The 8,701-nt window shown below is 38.9% G+C and overlaps 1 pseudogene; it reads right to left on the bottom strand.

The window, feature by feature from the left end:
- Positions 1–5,178: 5,178 nt before the first annotated feature.
- Positions 5,179–5,709, bottom strand: LOC149226852 (isopentenyl-diphosphate Delta-isomerase II pseudogene; annotated as a pseudogene).
- Positions 5,710–8,701: the final 2,992 nt, after the last annotated feature.

Raw genomic sequence — 8,701 nt, 5'->3', positions numbered from 1 at the left:
GCTTCTGGTCTTCATTTTCAGCTAATGCAAGCTTCTTTTGTTGTCAATTGCTCACTTTCCACTTCTTCTTCTTTGTTCCAAGCTGTGTTTGTATGCATTTTTCACTTGCTCTTGATGTTTAGCAGTAGAGGGGTTGTCATCCCACCTCTCTGTTAGAATCTAGTTAGTATTATTGAATTTGTATGCAGGTTTTTGTTGTTTTAATGCTAGAGAGTTGTCATCCTGTCTGTGTATTAGGAAACAGATTTATAGACCTTTTAACTGGTTGCAGCTGGCCATCACAGGGTCCTGTGCATCTGCTGGTGTGATCAGTATTCTCCATCATCACATTTTCCTTAAAACTGTGAGTAATTGGCGGTCTAAAGCCTTGTAGTTTGGGGGTGTTCACCCATGTATGGGGTTAAGCATAGTAGAAGTGGTTATCTGGCTTGAATATGCAACATTTCTTTCATTCATATACCATTTTCCAACATTTTTGTTGAGTTTGTAATGTTCCCGAGCATCTCTGATATACAACCTAGGAGAGTTTCTTGGGGTGATAATAGCTCCCATGTTTGCTTCGACAGAACATTCACGTCTGATCCTAAATCCAAAATTCCTTGGTCCATCTCATATTCTCCAATTTGCGTGGTTAACCTCATTTATCTCCCCATCCTTTCCTTATGTTTTCCAATCTTCTGGACTACGCGCGATTCTCTTGGCGTGGTCCCACAGCATCTGTTAATGAGTTCCTGTAGTCATTTTACAGCCTTACTATCACGTAGTAACTTCATGCATGTTTCTAGGAATATCGTGAGCATCGATGGGTCCATCTCTGGCTTTGGTCTATCTTTGCTTCCTGAAGTGGAGGCATCAGCGAAGCTCTTATTAGCTTCCATAAAGGTTTCTCGAGCACGCTTCAAATCAAACTTCGCTTCTTTCGTCGGAGCTTTGCAAACCCAAGTACTATATTCTATTTGTTTTCCCTTATCGTCTCCCTTCGTGATTCCACTTCGAAGCACAATGTTCACATTTGGATCTTCCTCATGCAACTCAAACCTCATCATCTGTAGGTTCTGAGTTGAGGGAGGTGGTAGCGCTCCCTTGTCGCGTATCCTAGCTATCAGCATAGGACAATCTTCTATCTCATGATCAAACACGGTACAATACAGGCATGATGGATGCATTGGGTTCATACAATCACAGGCATAATGTCCTCGCCCTCCGCAATTGTAGCATATTAACTATCTGCTACCTCTTACAGGTCCTCCTCCACCTCAGCCCCATCCATGCCCCTGAAATCCGGTTTGCAGCATCCCTGCACTCTGGTCTAGGGGCCGCGTTTCGGCATGAACCATGTAGGTGGGAGTTCTATCCATCATTAACTCATAGCTTCTACAAGTGTGCTCATCGTGTCCCACCAACCTACAAAAATTACAGAACAACTATTGTGAATTTTGTGTATACTTCTGTAGCAAATGGCAGTTGTCTGTAGCACGCTTTCCACCAATTTGACAAATCGCACACCACAAAGTAGGCGTCACGCTAGGTCCTGCTTGTGCTTCCGGCCTTAACAGCATCGGCCCTCCTCCCGCAAGGTAATTCGCGAACACTGGGCAATGGTCTTTGTCATGACCCTGACCTTTGCATTGTACACACCACACCTCTTCGCGCACTTCTGGTCGAGCTATCCTTTCCTGTTTCAGACTCTGCATCTTAAGGCATAAGTTTTTAAACTCCGCGTGGATCTGCTGAACTCACGAGTTAGGATCCTACATTGGGGTCTCATGCAGCCTCATCGCGATCTCTAAAGTGTCTGCCTGAGTCGTTAACTTCTATTGCGACAACACGCTCCTCAAATGTGGCGTTAACGATGATACAAACCATTCATGGTGTTGTCCATCCATCAGATTCATATTAGCTTCACGAATCATACACTTCAGCCTTTGATCCAGCTCCCAAGGGGTCTCGCCTAGTAGAATTATGATTTCTTTGAATCCAATGATCGACTGTGCTTCTGACTTCGGCCAGCTAAATTCCTTATTTAGTGCAGTTTGGATCTCCTCAATTCCCGCATTCGGATTATCATTCGAGTGCTTAATGTACCAGGTCAACGCGCGGTCTTGTAGGGTGCTAACGAGTGTTTCTTTATTTATATTGTCATCTGTAACTCCCTATGCTTCCCATACATATTTTACCATGAACCAAAATTGGTTCGGGTCTTCATTTCCCAATCCCTTAAACACAGGAAACTTTATCGTGCTTGCTATATTGAAGCGCAGTGGTGGTGGAGGTGGTACAGGCGAAGATGGAGGTGATGGTGGTGAAGCTAGTGGTGGTGTGGGCAGGGGTGGTATGCACGGAATTCTCTGCCTTATCAAATGGATCGCACTTCACAGAGAGACCTTCGTGAGCTCTTCCTCGTCCCCTCGCGGAGGTGAAATCAAGGGGCTATTCTCTGGTCCCTTCATTTCTGTAATTTTTTCCACTTCGCGTAGCCCTGAACATCAATGTAACTGCATAATTTGCTTTTCGCACAATATCATTTTAATCCAAGTATTCAGAGACTTTACGTACTTACCTCACGGTCCTTTGAGAAAGCGTCACTCTGCCTCGCTATAGCTGACTGAAGTATCTACTGCAAACTCAGTAATGGATCCTCCTATAATCCAATCGAGACAGTGATCAACAGCCTGTGTGATCTTATCCTCCGATGCTTCCAATCTGCGCACCAATTCTGGGGTCCACACAATAGGACCGTCGAGCTTCCACCTTCCTTGGCTATCTGCTAACTTCGCGATCCACTCGTACAGCTCAGTAGGGAAAGATGCGAAGGATATTTCATGGATCTCTGTGTATAGGTAGCAGTCTAACCACTCTTCCTTTGATAGTCACTGAATCCTGTTCTCCTGCGTCGCGAATTTGTGAATTCTCCTATCCAACCAACCTTCAATTTCCTTCTTAGTTGGATTCCAATGATATGACATTAGACATCTCTATGCAGATTCTGGTCCCGGAAACGGAACCATTTGTTGGCTTGATGGGGCCTAACCCAGGCTTGGAGTGAATTAGCCAAAAAAATTCCTACAGTACTGGCCCTTTCAACATCAGCCCGCGGTGCACGGACTGAAGTCTCACTCGAAGCAGTATGGGGGGATGTTGGAACCAAGTTTCCGCACCTTTGAGATGTCTGAGGTGTCAATTTACTCCAACTGTGAATAGCTTCGTGTAGGTCACTTCGTGCACTGTCCTGATCTATGAGGCCTTCGCGATCTGTTATAATCGCCTTCGCGCAGCCCCCACCAGGGACTAAGGTGCTTTCACACTGCTAATGCAACGATTTGCGCTATTTTACTAAGTTACACCGCGGATCTTACTTATATTCTTATAACTATTAGTTAACTTCCCGTAGACAGATACTTTATCTTATATTCACTTAATCAACACAATCATATAAGTTCGCACATATAAACAGTGAAAATGCAATTCATACCCAATATAATCAATGCATAAAAATAGGAAATAGATACACAAAATTGATGTGAAACTCTCTTTATTAATGCTTCAACGATTACAGACTTGACTCACCCTGCGCACTCAGCTGTAGGGGTCTGCGCACTCAACTTCGGACTATTAGGCCTTTGCGTACTCAGCTGCAGAGCCTTCTCCTACTCTATAACCCAAAGACTTGACTCTACACTTAGATATTCTGCTATGCTTCTATTCCATCATCCTTAGATTACTACTCCTTAGGTTTTTACAACTTAGAGCTCCTCGCTCTAATTATACAATCCCATGGTCCGCGGACCATGGGTAGATCTCTAAAGCTGACATTACATTACAAAAATGAGGGTGGACAATCCTATGACTCATTTACAACTTCGTGCTCCGCGCCCACAAAATGCAGAGTCTTTACATCGGATTTAGTCAAAATCTAGGCTTTAAGCCCCAAAACTTCCCTTGGGGGATCTCGCAGAATGGTACAATAGTTTGAAATTGACATGTTCATCACATCTATGTTAAATGTAGTCGTAATTTCACGGTGAACATAGACAACTAGGGTAACATATTTGATTATACCAATTGTTTCTTGTAGCGATTTATTGAAACCTACTATCTTCTGGGGGATATCGTCAGTACATTAAAGACCAAGTTCCTCCATGATAATCTTAGGCATGACATTTGGTCCAAACCCTCCATATACTAGGTAATAATGAGCAACTTTATCATGAATTTCATGGACACATATAATGGAGATGTCCTAAAAGGATTGGAAGGAGTGTTAGTAGCAAAATTCGTTTCCTGAGTGGGTTCTTTAGGTTGGATCTCCAAATAATTTATGGGAGCAGGGACTTTCCCTTCAAGGAATACTTTTAGTTTCTTTTGTTTCTTGGGAATTGTGGCCATATCATGTAATCAAGCATCATCCATAATGTTGACCATTTGAGTTAGAATGTTGAATTCAAGCAACAAGGTTGAAGAAGAAGAAGGAGAGGAATGTACAGTTTGAGTTGAAGCGAAAGTGTTTACATATGAACGGCTATAAGTAGGATCCAAGGAATTTTTAATTGAATGTTGTTTAGAAGATTGTTCTTAGTGGTAAGATCCTTATGAACACTTCCAGTTTCAACTTCCATAACATATTCTTCATCAGCCCAATCAAGGTTAACTATGGGAGGGTGAAGCCTTTTACCAAATATTTTCTCCCTGACGCTCTTGCGAATTTGACAAGTTTTCCCATCATGATATTCCTCACAAAAATCACACCATGGGTGAGAGAGAAGAGGAACAATTTGATAGACTTGCTAGGAAGCTTGAGCATGCCCAGACGTGGAAGCTTTAGGTTGGGAGTTAAGTCTTCCTTCTTATGAAATCAACATGTTACTCATGTCTTACATGAGTTGTAAGATTGAAGTCATATATGTCTGATTATCTTGAATTTCAATAGATATGTTTGTCCTTTGGAGTTGATCATCATACTCCAAGCATATTCGTAAGGAGGATTCAAGGCTAGTAGCATTCTTATCTTATATTTGCTAGCAATAAGGAGGAGGTACGTAGTAGTCCATCATTGTAGCTTGGTGGCGGAATTCATAGTTGTTGTAAGTGGACTATTGATGTCATTTGCACTGCATCTTCCTTCAATCTTTTCTGATTTTTATCATTTTGAAATTTATTTGTAATTAACTCATCTTGTTATTATTCATTGATAGCAATCCATTTTGGATTGGAATGCATGGAAATATCCTAAAAATGAAAACAATGTAATGCAATTCATTCTCTCCCCACTTGCCATCAAAAGGAGTTGTATAAAATATGTGACCAAGTGGCACAAAGTTATGGACTGAAATATATTCTGCAACAATGCCTAGTTCATGTTACATCCTCCTTTGGGTTTCATTTTTAATCCCTAAAATGTCCTCCTCATTGAGAGTATACTCCCTATAGAGAGATTGGTTGCATCAAGTATTTTTCCATACCAAAGTAAATGTCACCTTTGTTGTAGAATGTTGTTGAAGAAGTAATTCATACACTAAAATCTCTAGGCAATATATTCTCAGACTCTATTTTCTTCATCAAGTGACAGTGTTATTTTAAGTTATGCCTAATGAAATGATCCCCTTCATCGACCAAAATGCACTCATCTTCAAACATGAGCTTCCTGCAAAAAGTATCTATGGTCACATTTTCCACTCTCACACCCATCTTAGAATTTTATCCAATAAAATTTCTAACATTTAGGTTATGAGAGAAGCTAGTTTTCATAGTAAGATGAACCTTGCTTTGCCTTGGGGATGCATTGCCCACCACGATTTTGGAAATTTTGCACTGCAGAACATGCCACATATAAATTAAACTATACCTTAAGATCAATTTATTTATATTGTTTAACTATGTGATACAATTGAATTAAATTCCTATGTACTAAAGTGGTGCAATATTTATAACTTCTTCATTAATTCCCATATTATGTGTGCCACCCCTCCTTGGGCAATTAACATGTGATTGGCTTTAGCCACATCTGCGTTCGTCACATAGAGGCCATGTGACTGTCGTCGCAGCATTGGGATGAGTTAGGATGAGGGGAGGGCCATCGAACGACCATAGTTCTTCTACGTAACCCTAACCCATTTTGGAACCTAATTGTTTAGTCAATGTGCCATTTTCACTATCGTTCTCTCCATCTGATGGCATCATCGAATCACTCTATGTCCATACTCATCATCTGGATTTCTATGGGTGCAAAAATGCCATGAAAACATGCGGACTCTGCATGAGACATTGTAAGTATCCCTTTCTTATAGTGAAGAGTCATGCAATCGAATCTTTTCGATTAGACAACTATCATCATGCAATTCTTAAGACATAAAACTTTGTTCATGGTCACTTTATTTTTGGTGAAATTCTTAAGGATTTGTCCAAATTATGGATATCTTGAAGCATCATATCTTTGTAATTGAGTGATTCTCAATACACTCCTCCTCTTATGTCATGGGGTTTGAATCAAAAGTGTAAGGAATAATCTAGTACCCACTAGTGTTAGGAACAAATGATGAATAAAACACTTCAGCGAGAGTGAAAAACTAAGATTCATTTGTATATTTTGTTTCGGAATAATTTTCATGACATATTTCTAGTCTTTTGTCACTTCTTGATGACTTCAATATTATCTGTGTCAAAAGGATTAGTTGTTTTCCCACAATATTCCTTGCTCTCCTTGTCAACTTATTTGTATAATGCATTCAATATTGCATAAGGGTTAGAGGTTGAAAACAATTTCATGACTTCCTTCTTCCACATTTTTCACTCTTCACTTTGACTAGTTTGCATAGGGTTCTCCCACAACTTGGAAACATCATACCACAAGATTGTGTTCTTGAACTCCTTTATAATTTTCTATGTATATTTTGTAGTTCATGTATCCTCACATTGATGCTTCCATAGATCAAATGTTTTCATCTAGGAAGGGCTAATATATATTTCCTATATCATATTATTTAGATTTATTAACATTCTACCAAAATCAAGATAAGTTGTGCATTGTGCAACCTGATTTGTAAAATATTTCCAAGAATTTACATTACAGACTCTTTCTACCATAGCCTCAACATGAAGTTGATCACCTGCATCTAGCATAAAAATTGCAATATTTTGCAACATAAAATGTTGTGGCAAGCTCAAGTCCTTTGCTAATTCCTATCCACTTAGATGTGTGCCAAAGGAAAGAGACTTTGGTCTCTCTGTAATTTTATAAACAATTTATGAATCTGTCCAGCAATGAGCACAGGCGTTTAGGAAGTAAACTAAGATATATGTTTTCCTCCCATAAGTAGGAATTCCTTTCACATATATTGAAGGATAGCCATCATTGGAGCAATGAATTTGTGCTTGCAACTTTCCTCTCCATTTAACCCAAAGAGCCAATCCAAGTGATTGTTGTATCTCCTGGTCTCTCCACCAAGGCCTCCTATGTTGCAAGTTTTTCATGACTGGTGCTCATTGTTTCGATCTTCCTGAGATTGATTAGGAAGAATTGGAACCCTGAAAGAAGCATTATCTTGGCCTTCAGTTTTGAAAGAAACATCCAAGTATATTGCTACAACATTATCAACAGGTCCATCCAAGCATTTTTCTAATTCCATCCCACATTTTCTCTGGTCTTCCCTTGAAAGTTGAATCTTTAGAATAACCCAAATTCAAGCTTCCAAGAGAAATTGGAGATATAATAGCATCAAATATGACCGTAGTTAATTCGATGGTATGCATCTGGTAATGACTAGGTGATTTGAAAAGTATGTCTAAAAATGAAAAGAAGGTATCCATAAAACCTGTAAAAGCAAGGGGGACCCAAAATTTTAAATGCATAGGGTTAAAATTTTGGGTGGTGTTGTAGCGACTACCAAAAATATATGAGGTAAACTCCATTTTAACAAATTCACTAGTTATTCATCATATTTTTTTTGTTTTCACTATTATATTCCTTTGAGTTTATTTATTTGGCAATGCCTTATTTGGCCTTTACTATTTTAGTAATCTAGCTTATTTTGTATTTTTTATCAAAGTAGGGAAGAGTATAGGGGTTTGAAGTTATATAAAGAAATGTGGGCCTTTGAAAGATAAGTTTTAAACTCTCGTGACTTCAATTTCCTAAGGGACATGAATATTTGTATCAAGAGTCTTAGGGATTTGAAAGATGATGTTTCAACCTTTTTTATTTTTCCAATTCCAATGCCTTAGTGTATATTCAAGCATGAATATTTTGAGGCTATTGTTGACATATATGGAATGAAATATTGTTGGAATGACACATGAAAGATACAAAAGAGTCTTTGGGTTCATTCATAGATAGGATTAATTTAGAGGATTTTACAATAGATTTAGTCTTGTCTTTCCTATATTGATGCCCATATTTATAGATCTATAGGAATTAGTTTCTCAACCTAGGATGACATTATAATAAAGAAACAATTGTAGTAGATCAAATGAAGATAATAGGTACATTGAATGTTTATATTTCAAGAAAATGGGTCACATAGCTTGAAACTATAATTTCAAGGAAACAATGTTCTTAAAGGAAAATTCAAAGGCATATAACATGTAGTAATGAAGCCATTATTAAATATCCACCAAACATTTCCAATGTTTGCACCCTTATTGAAGAAAGGGAATTCTATGCATTATAATAAACCCTCAATGTTAACACAAGAAGGGATTTATTGTA

The sequence above is a fragment of the Pinus tabuliformis genome, chromosome J (assembly GCF_031772625.1).
Source record: "Pinus tabuliformis cultivar Carrire ecotype Pingquan chromosome J, CPIR1, whole genome shotgun sequence".
In the NCBI taxonomy this organism is placed as follows: domain Eukaryota; kingdom Viridiplantae; phylum Streptophyta; class Pinopsida; order Pinales; family Pinaceae; genus Pinus; species Pinus tabuliformis.
Note: the sequence above shows the minus strand (reverse complement) of the source record. Positions and strands in the feature narration are given on the sequence as shown.